This window comes from Sciurus carolinensis, chromosome 2, assembly GCF_902686445.1.
Source record: "Sciurus carolinensis chromosome 2, mSciCar1.2, whole genome shotgun sequence".
Taxonomy (NCBI): Eukaryota; Metazoa; Chordata; class Mammalia; order Rodentia; family Sciuridae; genus Sciurus; species Sciurus carolinensis.
In genome coordinates, this window is record NC_062214.1 from 186139767 (window position 1) to 186156854 (window position 17088).

A 17088-nucleotide genomic window follows, 5' to 3' on the forward strand; every position below is an offset into this window, starting at 1 on the left:
CAAGAGATCATTTCAATAAAGAGTTACAGATACTGAAAAAAAAAAAAAAACAAACAAACAGAAATCCTTGAAATGAAGGAAACAATAAACCAAGTTAAAAACTCCATAGAAAGCATAACCAATAGGATACAATACCTGGAAGACAGAACCTCAGACATTGAAAACAAAATATTTAACCTTGAAAACAAAGTTGAACAAACAGAGAAGATGGTAAGAAATCATGAACAGAATCTACAAGAACTATGGGATATCATGAAAAGACCAAATTTAAGAATTATTGGGATTGAGGAAGGCTTAGAGAAACAAACCAAAGGAATGAACAATCTATTCAATGAAATATCAGAAAATTTCCCAAATCTGAAGAATGAAATGGAAAACCAAGTACAAGAGGCTTATAGGACTCCAAATGTACAAAATTACAACAGACCCACACCAAGGCACATTATTATGAAAATACCTAACATACAAAATAAAGACAGAATTTTAAAGGCTGTGAGAGAAAAGAATCAAATTACATTCAGGGGAAACCAATAAGAATATCAGCAGATTTTTCAATCCAGACCCTAAAAGCTAGAAGGGCCTGGAACAACATTTACCAAACCCTGAAAGAAAATGGATGCCAACCAAGAATCTTATACCCAGCAAAACTTACTTTCAGATTTGACGACGAAATAATATCCTTCCATGATAAACAAAAGCTAAAGGAATTTACAAAAAGAAACTGGCATTACAGATCATTCTCAGCAAAATATTCCATGAGGAAGAGATGAAAAACAATGATGCAAATCAGCAATGGATGGAACTAGCCTAAAGGAATAGCCAAATAAAGGAGAAACCAAATCATGTCAAAAAACAAATATGAGTCAAATGACTGGGAATACAAATCATATCTCAATAATAACCCTGAATGTCAATGGCCTGAACTCATTAATCAAAAGACATAGACTGGCAGATTGGAATAAAAAGAAAAATCCAACAATATGCTGCCTGCAAGAGACTCATCTCATAGAAAGAGATACCCATAGACTAAAGGTAAAGGGATGGGAAAAAACATACCATGCACATGGACACAGCAAAAAAGCTGGAGTATCCATCCTCATTTCAGATAATGTGGACTTCAAGCCAAAACTAGTCAGAAGGGATAAAGAAGGACATTACATACTGCTTAAGGGAAGCATAAATCAGCAAGACATAACAATCATAAATATCTATGCCCCGAACATTGGCTCACCCATGTACGTCAAAATAAATCTTTCTTAATTCCAGAAATCAAATAGACCACAACACAATAATACTAGGTGATTTTAACACACCTCTCTCACCACTGGACAGATCTTCCAAACAAAAATTGAATAAAGAAACCATAGATCTCAATAACACAATCAACAATTTAGACTTAACGGACATATATAGAATATACCATCCAACAAAGAACGAAAACACTTTCTTCTCAGCAGCACATGGATCCTTCTCTAAAATAGACCATATTTTATGCCACAAAGCTACTGTTAGCAAATACAAGAAGATAGAGATACTACCTTGTATTCTATCAGATCATAATGGATTGAAATTAGAAATAAATGACAGAATAAAAAACAGAAACTTCTCCAATACCTGGAGATTAAATAATACACTATCATACGATGAATGGATAACAGAAGGCATCAGGAGGGAAATTAAAAAATTCTTAGAAGTAAACAAGAACAAAGACACATCATATCAAAATCTCTGGGACAGTATGAAAGCAGTACTTAGAGGAAGATTTATTTCATGGGGCGCATTCAACAAAAGAAGTAGAAATCAACAAATAAATGACTTAACACTACAGCTCAAAGCCCTAGAAAAAGAAGAGCAGACCAACACCAAAAGTAGTAGAAGACAGGAAATAGGTAAAATCAGAACCAAAATCAACGAAATTGAAACAAAAGAAACAATCGGAAAAATTAACAAAATAAATAGTTGGTTCTTTGAAAAAATAAATAAAATTGATAAACCCTTAGCCACACTAACAAAGAGAAAGAGAGAGAAAACTCAAATTACTAAAATTCGGAATGAATAAGAAAATATCACAACAGACACGAGTGAAATACAAAACATAATTAGAAGCTATTTTGAAAATCTACACTCCAACAAAATAGAAAATCTTGAAGACATCGACAGGTTTCTAGAGACATATGAATTACCTAAACTGAACAAGGAGGACATACACAATTTAAATAGATCAATTTCAAGTAATGAAATAGAAGAAGTCATCAAAAGCCTACCAACAAAGAAAAGTCCAGGACCAGATTGGTTCTCAGCCAAGTTCTACAAAACCTTTAAAGAAGAGCTCATTGCAATACTCCTCAAAGTATTCCATGAAATGGAAGAGGAGGGAACCCTCCCAAACTCATTCCATGAAGCCAATATTACCCTGATACCTAAACCAGACAGGGACACATTGAGGAAAGAAAATTTCAGACCAATATCCTTAATGAACATCGACGCAAAAATTCTCAACAAAATTTTAGCAAATCGCATACAAAAATATATTAAAAAGATAATGCACCACGATCAAGTGGGTTTTATCCCAGAGATTCAAGGTTGGTTCAATATCCAGAAATCAATAAATGTCATTCACCATATCAACAGACTTAAAGTTAAGAATCACATGATTATTTCGATAGATGCAGAAAAAGCATTTGATAAAATACAGCATCCCTTCATGCTGAAAGCACTAGAAAAAATTGGGATAGTGGGAACATTCCTTAACATTGTAAAGGCCATCTATGATAAGCCCATGGCCAATATCATTCTAAATGGTGAAAAACTGAAAGCATTCCCCCTAAAAACTGGAACAAGGCAGGGATGTCCTCTTTCACCACTTCTATTCAACATTGTCCTTGAAACTCTAGCCAGAGCAATTAGACAAACCAAAGAAATTAAAGGGATACGAATTGGAATAGAAGAACTCAAACTATCCCTGTTCGCTGATGCCATGATTATATATTTAGAGGAACCTGGAAATTCCACCAGAAAACTTTTAGAACTCATAAGTGAATTCAGTAAAGTAGCAGGTTACAAGATCAATGCTCATAAATCCAATGCATTTTTATACATAAGTGATGAATCTTCAGAAAGAGAAGTTAGGAAAACTACCCCATTCACAATAGCCTTGAAAAAAAATAAAATACTTGGGAATCAATCTCACAAAAGAGTTGAAAGACCTCTATAATGAGAAAAACAGAACACTAAAGAAAGAAATTCAAGAAAACCTTAGAAGATGGAAAGATCTCCCATGTTCTTGGATAGGAAGAATTCATATTGTCAAAATGGCCATACTACCAAAAGTGCTATACAGATTCAATGCAATTCCAATTAAAATCCCAATGATGTACCTTACAGAAATAGAGCAAGCAATTATGAAATTCATCTGGAAGAATAAAAAACCCAGAATAGCTAAAGCAATCCTCAGGAGAAAGAGCGAAGCAGGGGGTATCGCAATACCAGATCGTCAACTCTACTACAAAGCAATAGTAACAAAAACAGCATGGTATTGGCACCAAAATAGACAGGTAGATCAATGGTACAGAATAGAGGACATGGACACAAACCCAAATAAATACGGTTTTCTCATACTAGACAAAGGGTCCAAAAATATGCAATGGAGAAAAGATAGCCTCTTCAACAAATGGTGCTGGGAAAACTGGAAATCCATATGCAACAGAATGAAATTAAACCCATATCTCTCACCGTGCACAAAACTAAACTCAAAATGGATCAAGGACCTTGGAATCAGACCAGAGACCCTGCATCTTATAGAAGAAAAAGTAGGTCCAAACTTTCAACATGTCAGCTTAGGATCAGACTTCCTTAACAGGACTCCCATAGCACAAGAAATAAAAGCAAGAATCAATAACTGGGATAGATTCAAACTAAAAAGCTTTCTCTCAGCAAAGGAAACTATCAGTAATGTGAAGAGAGAGCCTACAGAGTGGGAGAATATCTTTTCCACTCATACTTCAGATAGAGCGCTAATTTCCAGAATCTATGAAGAACTCAAAAAACTCTACACCAAGAATACAAATAATCCAATCAACAAATGGGCTAAGGAAATGAACATACACTTCACAGAGGATCTACAAGCAATCAACAGATATATGAAAAAATGTTCAACATCTCTAGTAATAAGAGAAATGCAAATCCAAACTACCCTAAGATTCCATCTCACCCCAATTAGAATGGTGATTATCAAGAACATAAGCAACAATAGGTGTTGGCGAGGATGTGGGGAAAAAGGTACACTCATACATTGCTGGTGGGGCTGCAAATTAGTGCAGCCACTCTGGAAAGCAGTATGGAGATTCCTCAGAAAGCTTGGAATGGAACCACCATTTGACCCAGCTATCCCACTCCTTGGTCTATACCCAAAGGACTAAAAATCAGCATACTACAGAGATACAGCTACATCAATGTTCATTGCTGCTCAATTCACCATAGCCAGATTGTGGAACCAACCTAGATGTCCTTCTATTGATGAATGGATAAAGAAACTGTGGCATATATACAATGGAATATTACTCCACCATAAAGAATGATAAAATTATGGCATTTGCAGGCAAATGGATGAAATTGGAAAATATCATGCTAAGTGAGATAAGCCAATCTCAAAAAACCAAAGGACGAATGATCTCGCTGATAAGTGGATGAGGACATATAATGGGGGGTGGGAGGGGTTAGTGTTAGGGTTAGGATTAGGTTTAGGGTTAGGGTTAAGGAGGGGGGCAAGAATGGAGGAAGGAAGGACTGTATAGAGGGAAAAGAGGGGTGGGAGGGGTGGGGGGGAAGGAAAAAATAATAGAATGAATCAAACAACATTATCCTATGTAAATTTATGATTACACAAATGGTATGCCTTGACTCCGTGTACAAACAGACAAAGAACATGTATCCCATTTGTTTGCAATTAAAAAAAAAAAGAAAGAAAAAAGATCAGGAAAGGATATTAGAGATGAAGCCTGGTTAGGGCGTGGCACATGACATGATCAGAGGATTTCTGTTCCTATTCCTGTAACAGACATTAGTAGTCAACTGCTACATCTTTTCTTGTGGTAGACATTACTAGTCTATCATAGACATCTTTCCAACCATTCAGATTCAGTTCTGGACTAAACTTCCAAAACGTTCTCAATACAATGCCCTACTCTGGTAGAGTTGATATTTGAGTTGAACCCTAGCCCATTCTTAATTTCTTATTTATAGATGAGGAAACTTGTACCCAGAGATTTACTTGTTGGTTTACATCTTCTGGTAACTGAATCTATGACACACTGGTTTCCAAACCTGAGGGCCTCATGGGGCAAGTAAGTGGGCAAATGGGGTGGACAATAGCAGGTGCCCAGCTATCATTTGGAACACCAGAGTGACTTTTGTTTACTTAGGAAAAAAATCACAACCATCTATATGTGTTCCATAATACCATGGTGCAAATCTCGAATATACACAATAAAATTTATTTTAAAAGGAAAAAAATCACGTTTTGGTCTGGTGTAGTATATGTTTTCAAAAGCAATGGGTGATCACTGTACAAAATAGAAAAACACCTGAATGTACAAGGAAGAAAATGAAAAGCTTCTGTCATCCCACCTCCCCAAGTTCACCAATGTTAATGCTTTGGTTTACAGTTTTTTTTTAAATCTTTGGGAGAAGGGACATGTATATATGAGTGCATGTATACAAATAGATACATATTTTAGCAAACTTTGGATAGATATATGTGTACACCCACTCACTCGCTCACTCACACACCTGTATATCTTTGTTGTTGAAGAGTTTGAGCTGGGCCTGACGTTGCTGCTGTTCACACAGTGATAGAGCAAGATGGATAGGGATGCATCTTCAAGAACCAGAGAGTGAGCCGGATGCAGGCTATAGGCAGTGAGTCAGAATTATATCTTAACATATTAATGCTTTAACCCATTAGCCAAGGACACTTTAAAATATAGGCATCACTTTATATCCACGAGGGATTGGGTCCAGGACCCCACTTTGGATACTGAAATCTACAGATGCTCAAGTTCCTTATATAAAATGTGGTAGTATCTGCATACTACATATATCCTCCCATATGCATTAAATCATCTCTAGATCACTTGCAACCCCTAATGTAAATGCTATGTAAATCGTTGTTATATTGGATTCTTTAGGGGATAATGAAAAGAAAAAGTTTGTGCATGCTCAGTACTGACACAATCTTTTTCAAACACGTTTGAACATGGTTGGTTAAATCTGAAGATGTGGGGACCAGGGATGTGGATGATGGACTGAACTGGCATATCTGATATTGTGGTATGTATGTGAAAACCAGAGCTCTTACATCTGGTGGGAAGAGGAACACGTTAATACAACTCTTTAGCGGGATATTTGTCGATATATATCAAAAACTTTGAAAATATGTAATTCCTTTGCTTTTGCAATTCTAGTTAGGGAAATTTTCTTAAGGAAATTGAGCGTACACAACAAAAATGGACAGAGAAGTGTTCATTATGATAGCAGAGAATTAGAAATCATTTAAATAGAACTTCTAAAGATATATGTTTGCAACATACTACAGATTACAAAGTAGTGTAGGCAGGACAATTTTATCCTCAAGTGAATAAGAATGCATCTGGGTATGTGTGTTGACACGTACGTGTGTCTGTGTGAGCGTGTTTGTGCGTATTAGGCTATAGGTACCTGTATTAAATGAGCAGCTCTCTCATGAACAGCAGGGTGAGATTTTGGATGAATGTTTTCTTTGGGTTCTTCTGTGTTTCATTGCTTTTTCATCAATGAATATGTATTTCTTTGGTAATTTGAAATTTAAAAAATGTTTTAAAAAGCACCAGCCCATTTGCCACCTGACAGATGGGAAACTGCTCAGGCACAGAGAAAAACAATTGCTTTTGAGTTTTAAAATTAAAGTTAATATTGTTTTAAAAAAATCAGAGTTGAGTCCAAAAAGTGAGCTATGGACAAGTTAATCAAGGCGGTGTCCCTGTGGTTTTAAAACTCTAGTGTAGTTTTCAATAAATACCACTAAATTCAACTCATTGTTTGCCAAAATGAATGCTTTTAAAAACAAAGTCTTTAGATTTCGATGCACCTTGTTTTAAATAAACACCTGAGCTTTTCGATCACGCCCTGTGGTGAGGCCTTTCCCTGTGATTAGGCAGGTCCCATGTGCTATTCTGTATTAGCCAACTTGTGGACAATTGTCTATAAAACCTGTAAAATATCTAACAAAGTGTGATTAACTGAAAATCTTAATTCATTAGACATTTTTGGCTTTGTTGTTTAGGAGGAAGACCAAGGGAAAACAAAATAAAATGTGAAGTGCCTAAAAAAACAACAAAAATCACAACTGCTCACCAGGCTTCATGTCTGCCTTCCTTTCAGATTATTCTTAAAATCCAAGCAAAAAGAAACCCTGAAACACACATAGGGGACAATGAGCATTGCCCACCATCTGAGCACCTTGAGTCAACTACCATTTATGTTTCTGTGCGCACGCCACCTGTCATTACTGCATGCACAAAGACACACGCACATGCATGTATACATGCACGTGCCTGGTAGCCAGGGTGACTCCTGGGATGTTCCTTCCCACGTGGAAGTTTGTAACTGGAGAAATAACATTTAAAATGTGTCAAAACAGGTAGTGCCTGGAGGTGGACACTTTGAAGCAGACTCTATTGTTTTTAGAAAAAGACTCAGTGACACAAATGGGAAAAATCTACCTACAATACTGAGAGAAAATGGCAGGGTCACATGAATATGACCTGGATGGTTTGTTCCGACACGGTGACATGGTTCCTCATGGAAATGGGCTGTTCTTTGCTCTGACTGTGCCCTTCATGAATTTGGAGAAACAAGTTTTTATCTAAACACAAATTTGGGTTGGGCTGTTGGTGTTTCTTGTGATACTCTTAGGAATTATGACTGAAGAATTAAGTGCTGTTTCTGCTTTCCCTGGGTCAGAGATGTCAGCTTCAGCCCTTGGTGTCCTAATGCAGGGGTGTTTGTGTGTCCAGGGGTGTTCTCTGGGTGTGGGGTGTTTTCCCTCAAGGAAATAGATCTTCCCTCTTTCAATCATCCTGGGTGGGCGTGAGGGTCAGCTCTTGGACCAGGGAAAGGCCATCTTGCCTCATTAAGACTGGAACAGGGCTGGGCTGGTCCCTGCTCTGAGGTTACCTTCCAGGCTATGGAGCCTGAGTGAGCTTGACTTTGGGCCTGTGTGTCCCAAAGAGATGTAGAGTCCTTAGTTACAAAGTTATCCCCTGCACTCGACTCTTGTTTTTTTGAGCAAGTATAACCCGAGCTTTCAGCAAAAATTTTCTGAATGTCTGAGCTGGGATTCAGGTGAATTTAAGGCAGCTAAGGAACAAGTGAGCTGGCAAAGAGAGCTGTTCCCCCAGATAGCAGAAGGTGACCCACAGGGCTGCAGAGCTGCACTACAGCGAAGCAAGGGCTGCTGGAGGAAGTGACTGTAAGCAGGTGAATTTTGTGAAACTGCGGTGTGTTCTCTAGCACTCCCGGAATGACCTTGGATGGCAACTGAAAGACAAATGAATTTCCTGGGATCTTTGAGGTAGGGAGTCTGGAATCATTTTAATTTGGATATAAAAGAAGACATAAACTTATGATCCAGCAGGGTAGTAGGTGGCATGCACTAATAACATGCATATTCTTATTTAAAAAAAGAAGAGAGGGCATAGGGTAGACTGTGTTTTGTAACTTGATTGTTTCACTTAAGAATATAACATGAACTTTTTTCCCATAGCACTCATACTCTTAAATAAGAGTGTTTTAAATGACTAATACACATTCTAATGCATGTGTGTACCTCAACCTATGTAACCAGTTTATTTCCTTATCATTATTTTAAAGTGCTACTGTGATGAATATTTTCATTGCTATTTTTTTTCTTCCTGGTAAGCCTTTATGTGCACAACCACATATTTAGACAAAAATCCTGGAAGCAAAATTCCTAGGTCAAAGAACATGCTCTTTCAACTTTTTGCCACATCATCCTGCCCAAAGACGGTTTCCACTAGCAGCCCTGAAATCTCTGGCTATTATTACAATTAAAAAAATAAAAAAAGTTTGCAACTTTTCATGGTAAAATAGAAATGACATCCCTTGGTGTTCATCTACCTGCATGCAGGCAATCAAAGGGTGCATTCTCTGTGGGAAATTTAAAAAAACAAGAGTAGAACTACTAAAGTTGGTCTGTGTTTTATTAGCCTCATGTGACAGTGTTACATTGTCTGTGATAGAGACTCCTTCAAAACACAGAATGTTGGCCGAAGAGCTAAACAATTGTTTTTGTTAATTTGAGTTTTAATAAGATATACATAACCTTAAAACGAATGCATTTTTTTTCAGTTGACCAGATGGATGCATTTCTACTATGTATCCTCTAGTATAAATTACATTCTAGAGCTGGGGTTGTGGCTCAGTCATAGAGCGCTTGCTTAGCATGTGTGAGGCACCGAGTTTGATCCTCAGCACCGCAAAAAAATAAAAAAAATTAAGTCATAAAATAAATAAATAAATAAATTACATTCTACCTGGGTGTTCAGTTGTTGGTATGTGGTCATCTCCTGTGCCAGTCACTAGCGGAGAGGACACTCAGATTCTTTTCAAGATTAAGTTTGTGATGACTTGAAATGATTTGAATTTACTTGGGTCACAGTTCACATCCCCACCCACCGTGGTTCCACAGATGGTTGTGTTTAAAGAGAAATTTGAAATAAACAATGATTTGATATAAATAATGACAGCATGGTGATTGTATCAACAAAAACATGGAGTTTGAATGACCTCATCTGTGGAACCACTTGAAGTTTTTATTTATGTCCAAATTCAAAACGAAATGAAGCACAAACCGTGAGGTGTAGTAGTTTTATTCTGAAAGCGCAAATTTTAGTTCATGCCTGAATTACTAAATTTTGACTGAATTTAAAAGTGCAGTCATGAAGATTGAAATCGGTTCATCTTTGATTGAAAACAAAAGAACCCGTCAAGAAAAATAAAACATTACAGAACAATAATTAATTACTAGGTAATTATTTTCATAAAATATTATATTCATGCTAAGGTCCAAATGCCAGTGTCTCTCTAAAATTCCTATGTTAAAGTCCTAACTACCAAGGTGACAGTGTGAGGAGGCAGGGCTTATGGAGGTGATTGGTCAAGAGGGTGGGTCCTTCATGAGTGAGATTAGTGCCCCTGTTAAAGAGCCTGAGGCAGCTCCCTTACCCCTTCCACCACCAAAGACACAGAGAAAGGGCCCCAAGAATCAAGAAGTGGGCCCTCGCCAGTCACTAAATCTGCCAGCACCTTGATCTTGGACTTGTCGGCTTTTAGAACTGTGAGGAATGATCTCTGTTGTTTACAGCTATCGGTCTATGGTATTTTATTAAAGCAGTCCAAACAGACTAAAGAAATCAGCCTACAGAGCTGAAGAGATAGCTGGTGTTGGAAAGCGCTCCCAAGGGCCGCGGTTCAAATCCCCAGCACCTCAGAGGGGGGAAAAAAAAAAAAGAAATCAGCCTACAAACAAAGGGACCAAATTCAAACCGTTAAGGAAATAAAAAAACTGTTCAATATACAGTTGAGTCCTCCTCCACGGTTTTCTTTTTTTTTTTTTTTTTGGTGCTGTAATAATTATTTTTCATTTTGTTTTTTAAAATTTTTACTTACATATTATGTATACAAAGTTCAATAAAATAAAATCCAATGTCTGCATTTCTCCTTTGGCTCCTGTCATTTGTTTCATTTGCTGCTTATGATTGGAAATGCTTTCGTCATAGAGAGGAGGGAGGGGAGTAAAGGAATGATCTGCTCCCGGCAGGACAGGCGATATGATTGTAAGGCCTGGTGTGAGGAAGAATTTCAAGATGGCGACAGTAGTGCAGTAAAGCAAGTGGCGGCCCTTCTGAGAAGGGGCCTCTGCAAATATACAGGTCACCCACCCCTGAAGCCGGCCCTGGGAATGCCACTGGGTCCTGATGGAGTCCCTGTCTTGACAGCAGGCGAGGCTGTCCTTTTTGCCGCTCCGCCTTCACCCTCAGAAAAGAGCTGCTGCCCAGCAGGATGGCTCCAACGCCCTTTGGATGCTCTTCTTTCACGGATGAGATCAGGTTCAAGACCCCAGGCCACACCAAAACACCCAGACACCCACAGTTTCTGTTCACCAGAGAAGCTCATTTCCCGAGCTGCCCATATCCAGGTCTTGAATAGTTACTATTTTACGAAATGAATTGTTGTCACTCAGCTCTCTGGGAAATTTTGATTATTGGAGGGTTTCTTTCTTGCCTGTGATCTCTTTGGAACTAAGATCCACGGTGAAACAATACTGGGCAAAGAGAGGTCAAATTTGGCTTGCTCCCTCCTGGTATCCCACTGCAGGAAAGCCCTCAGGGTGTCCTGGATGTCACAAACCGCAACCGCAAAGTGACGGTGATGATGGCTGGAAAAGCATATTCACGTGTATATCAGGCTCCGGCTCTGCCACGGGTGGGTGTGGCTTGAGCATCCTCCAAGGGTCCTGTGTGCTTACGGTCTTCATCCCCAGGGGGCACTGTTAGGAGGGGGAGGTGGGGCCTCTGGGAAGTCTTTAGGTCACTGGGGGCGTGTCCCCCGAAAGTAGTCCTTGGGGGACTCCTCAGTAGTTCTCCCGAGACTTGTTCTACAAGCTTGAGTTTGGCCCCACCCAGCCTCTCTGCTTCCTGTCTTGAGATGTGATCACTTTGCCCCCCACAGGCTCCGGCCATTGCCATCCAGTATTTGCCATGAGAGCCTGAACAGAACGGGGCCACAGCTGTGACTTAAATAAACCTTTTATCTTTACTAAGTGAGCTGCCCAGGTATTTCGTTAGAGTGATGAAGAGCTGACTAATATAGAAGGACACAGGAAGGGATCAAAGCAGCACTGTCCTGGGCTGAGAGGGCTCCTTAGCCAGTGGGAGGGGCAGCACACCTCAGCAACAAGCGAAGACTCACAGGAGAATGAGGAGAAGGGAGGAGAGGTCTGTGGCCTCCTCACTGCCCCAATTTGGTGGGAGTGGCTATGAGAGACTGAACGTCCCCTTGGCCTTGATATTCCTGTCCACAAAAAGAGCATCAATAAAACGTTCCAAGCCCGATAAGTTGCCAGTATGAAAGAGCTAATAAAAACCCCACATGTGATGCTTAAAGTGCATTTGACACAAACCAAAGTCATACAAAGGAAAATGCTTCCAGGGCCGGGAGTAAATGACCCATGGCCTTTGCCAAGAAGCTGCCAGAATATTTCTGAGACAAGAGTCTTGTTTTTGTTCACATAGAGAAAATGGATTGACTCCGGAAAGACAAAAATCCCTCATGTGCTGGATCAATGGCTGCAAGTGAGCCTGTTTGGCGCTGGTAAGAAGTTAAATAGGGATTTCAAAGATTTGTAATTGTAATTTAAGATAAGGCAGTGATGCAAATGAAGTTGACATTTAACTCCAAGTGGCTGGCTGTGAACTGTGATCTCTGGGTCCCACCAGAACCATATGCACACGGACCTCAGGCCCCACTGTCCTGTACAATGCTTTGAGGATGCAGCTTTTCTCCGGCACAGCCCTGTCCTGGCTTACAGGTGGGAGAGACTGCCATTCAGACTTTGCTCTGGCCTCAAGCCCAGTGTTCCCCTAGTATCTGGAAGAATAGCCTCCTGCTGCCCTCGGTGGGAGATGATTTCTAAAAGCTCTGCTACAGACCAAATAACAGCCTCCCAGCGGAAGACCTTACAGACGGGTGAAGGCAGCATGATCCAGGCTCCTTTCTCAGTGAAGTTAATAACATAAATTATAGGACAGTCCTGATCATACCACCAAATACCACGAGACTTTGGGCAAGTTACATTCTAAGCTTCATGTTCCTTGTCAATAAAATAGTTGCAATAATGACATCTACTTCAGCATTTAGCACATAGTAAGTGCTTAATAATGGTTAGAGAAAAGTAATTTTTTCGTAACTATAATGAAGGAAATGTACTTAATGCTACTGAACTGTACCCTTAAAAATGGTAAAATGGTAAACTATATATGTTACCACCACAGAAGTTTTTAATTAAAAATGATGCCCTGGTGGAGTAACAGGGATTGGATTTATCTTTCTGCTTGAACAACTAAAATCCTGGACAAAACACTGGGAACACTTTTTTGGTAACACACAACAGGTAATAGACAATAGGCAACAGAGAAGTCTATTTCTTTTCTTTTTTTTTTCTTTCTTTTTTTCCTTTTTTTTTTTTTTGGCACTAGCAGTTGAACTCAGGGGTGCTTAACCACTGATCCACACCCCCTTCTTAAATATATTTTATTTAGAGACAGACAGCATCTCACTAAGTTTTTAGAGCCTCTCTAAGTGCTGAGGTTGGCTTTGAACTTGCAATCCTCCTGCCTCAGTCTTCTGAGTTGCTGAGATTACAGGCCTGTGTGGCCACATCCGGCAGAGAAGGTGATTTCTGAGAGAAGGAAAACAAATTAGGGCAAAGAATTTCCAAACCGCAACCCAGAGGAAGAACCCAAACAAGGCCTGAGGGTCTTCCTGAGTTGAGGATACAGAGTTGATCATTTGCGAGGTCCAAGGTAGAATTCACAGGGCAAAATATCTGAGCGAAGAGAGCTGTATGCAGAGTAGAGGGTTATGAAGTGAGAAACTGAGGTCTGCAGAGAGGTCTACTCCCACCATCTGGAATAGAAAAATGTCATAGTCCACAGGGCTTACGCAGAGTCCTCAGAGGAGCCTTGTTTCAGTAGGAGGAACAAAATAGCCTTCGATCAAAGTCTGCTCTGGTCCCACCTAACAAAACTTAAAAACAAAGCTCAAACATATTAGAGCAATTGAACTCATTTCTAGGACGAAGTTCAAGAATATTAAAGGGACAAAAAATGTCCTTCATTCAACAACCTCATGTCCAAGAAAGAAGAAAGAGACCAGGAGAGCAAAGAAGCAGGAAAATACAATACAAATGAGAAGAAAAACCATCGATAGAAACAGGCACTTTAGTTATTACAACTGTAATCCATATGTTCAAGAAGGTAAAAGAAAGCATGAGACGGAATACATGAAAAAAAAAAAACATAAAGAAAGGATGAGAAATACAATATTTCAGGAAAAAAAGTACACCGGGAAAAGCCAGCGTGGTGCACACCTGTCATCCCAGCACCTTGGGAGAGTGAGGCAGGAGGATCACAAGGTTGAAGCCAGCCTCCACAATTTGGCAAGTTTCTGTCCAAAACAAGAAATGAAAATGGACTGGGATTTTCGTTAAAAATGGTAAAATGGTAAACTATATATGTTACCACCACAGAAGTTTTTAATTAAAATGATGCCCTGGTGGAGTAACAGGGATTGGATTTATCTTTCTGCTTGAACAACTAAAATCCTGGACAGTAGTAAGGCAATCCTGAGTCTAATCCCTAGAGGAAGAAGAAGAGGAGGAGGAGGAAGAGGAGGCTGGGGTGGGGGAGGGGAGGAAGAGAGAGAGAAAGAAAGAGAGAGTAAGCAAGCAAGCACACTCTATGGGATTAACAACAGATCCAACATTGCAGAATCAAATGTTAATTATGCTTAAAGGTTTAACAACTGAAACCATCCGAAAGAAAAAGAAAAAAAAATGAGTTTAAAAAAACGAGCAAAAATTTTAGTTAGTATTGCTGGGTATTAAAGGATAAGTCCTAATGCCCAAAGTTTGTTAGAAGTAGCAAAATAATCCCTATTTAAATATCCTTGTTAGTTTTTAGGAAAAACTGTCTTCTGGGAATGACCCTTGTTAATCCACCTCTTGGAGTTAGGGGTAGTCCTGAATTTAGTCACTGAAATGGTGCTGAGGGAGAAGAGAAAGGTTGAGGGGACGTGCTCTTTGCTAGTAGCTCCATATCTGGAAGGCAGGTTTAGATTATAACCATAGATCTATATGCATTTTTGGTAAAATACTTGTGTTTATTGTGCACAAAGTTCATACTTTATTTCACAACATCTAAGCTTTCTAGATGTCCTGAGGGTAACAATGATCATAAAAAGTAGAGCTAGTGAATTAGCCAATTTGTAAATAACTTTTTGTTATAATTGATAGAAAAGATGCATCTGGGACATGGAATTGCTTTGTCTCTGGGCTATGTGTATCAGGACTTGCTCGTTAGGCTGGCAGCAAAGGGGCACAGGGGCGCACACAGGGAAAGATGGGAGCAAGTGCTCAAGGATTGACATTTCCATGTGAGCCACTGGTGTGTGCATCTTCTGGCTCTACTATAGGAATACTTTAATTCACTGGGAACATGCATTCTTGCTAATACTTTAGTAGAAATCTGGTAATGAAACAAGCTTGGTGTATCCTGTTGCTTTGTCTCATTTTAAATTGAGCATTAAGGGAATGCATTATTTTAGTTGTAACTCTGCCAATATGTCTATCCTAGAGGCCTGTTGCCATTTTTGTCTTCAGTGAAATTTTTGTCCCCAAGAAAGGATAACAGATTGAGTTGGTATAGTGTATTCTTGGTTATCAAAAATACTCATGTAGCTTTGGGATTTTTGAATTGGTGAATATTCATGATGTGTGGAAAAGCATGATACACTCTACAATCTCAATCACAAAATGGGATATTGTGTATGTATATGCACGACCTGGAGGGACACGTCCAACTAAGCTGCTTGTGACTGGATGACTTTGTTCTTTGCTTGTGTTTTTATTTTTCCTGTAATGCACACATTAACATTTAAAAAATAAATGCTATCAAAAAAAAAATACCAGCAAAATATGACTGAGCTTATGGGACAACTTCATGGAGCTGAATGTACATGTAACTGGAGTCCCAGAAAGAGGATAGGGTGGAACAGAAGAAATATTTGAACAAATAATGTTCAAAATTTTTCCAAACTCCAAAAAAAACTATAAACTCACAGACTTAAGCATCTTAGTGAAACCCAGACACAAGAAACATGAAGAAAATGACCCAAGGCCTATGAAAAATGAAGTGGCCTAAAGTCCTTTAGCCATAGAAATCTTTAAAGTAGCCAGAGAGGGAAACAAAGTTCTCTATCCATACTGAGAAGCAGACATCAGGATGACTGTAGATTTCTCACCAGAAATAATGTAACAGGGAAGACAGTGAGACATGCTTTTAAAAACTTTACAAGAAAAAGGCTATCAACCTAGAATTCTATACCCAGCAACAATATTTTTCAAAATCGAAAGCTGGCTGGGTCAGTGGCACACGCCTGTAATCCCAGTGTCTTGGGAGGCTGAGGCAAGATGATTCCAAGTTCAAAGCCAGTCTCAGCAACTTAACAAAGCCCTAAGCCACTCAGCGAGGCCCTGACTCTAAATAAATATCACAAAGGACTGGGGATGTGGCTCAGTGGATAAGCACCTCTGGGTTCAATCCCCAGTACCAGAAACAAACAAACAACAACAACAAAAAAAAAAAACACCAAAAGCTGACTAAAAGCTGAATTAATTCATCTCTCCAGAAAACCTGCATGATAGAAAAGGTTAAAGGCAATCCTCTGGGCAGGAGTCAAAGGATATGAGATGGAAATTCGACGCTGGATGGAAATGAAAGGATTAAAGAACACTAGAAATGGTCCCAGGGCACTGTGAGAAATACCATGGACCTTCCCCTTTCATTTAAAAACGTCTTTAAAAATGAAAGCAGGTGTCTCTTCCTCTTGCCTTTTAAATAGTCTATATTTTCAGGCAGAGAACTCACAGGCTGGGATCCGTGCTATAGGAGTCCTCCTTTTGGCTTCTAGCAAATGACTGATGCCAATTATTCTAGAACGGAGTTTCCCTCCCCTCTCAAATAGGGTGTAATATTTCACGACCTGTTATACAAGGTGGTTGCGAAGATAAAATAATTTGATAAATAACAAATGTTGTGTAAAATTAGAGCAGCATGTAAACACCATTAGTTGCTCTGTTTTGGATCTGAAATATCTCCCAAAGGTCCTTATACTCAGGATTTGGTCTCCAGCCTGCGGGTATATCGGGAGGTGGTGGAACCTTTAGGAAGTAGGGCCTAGTGGAAGGAAGTT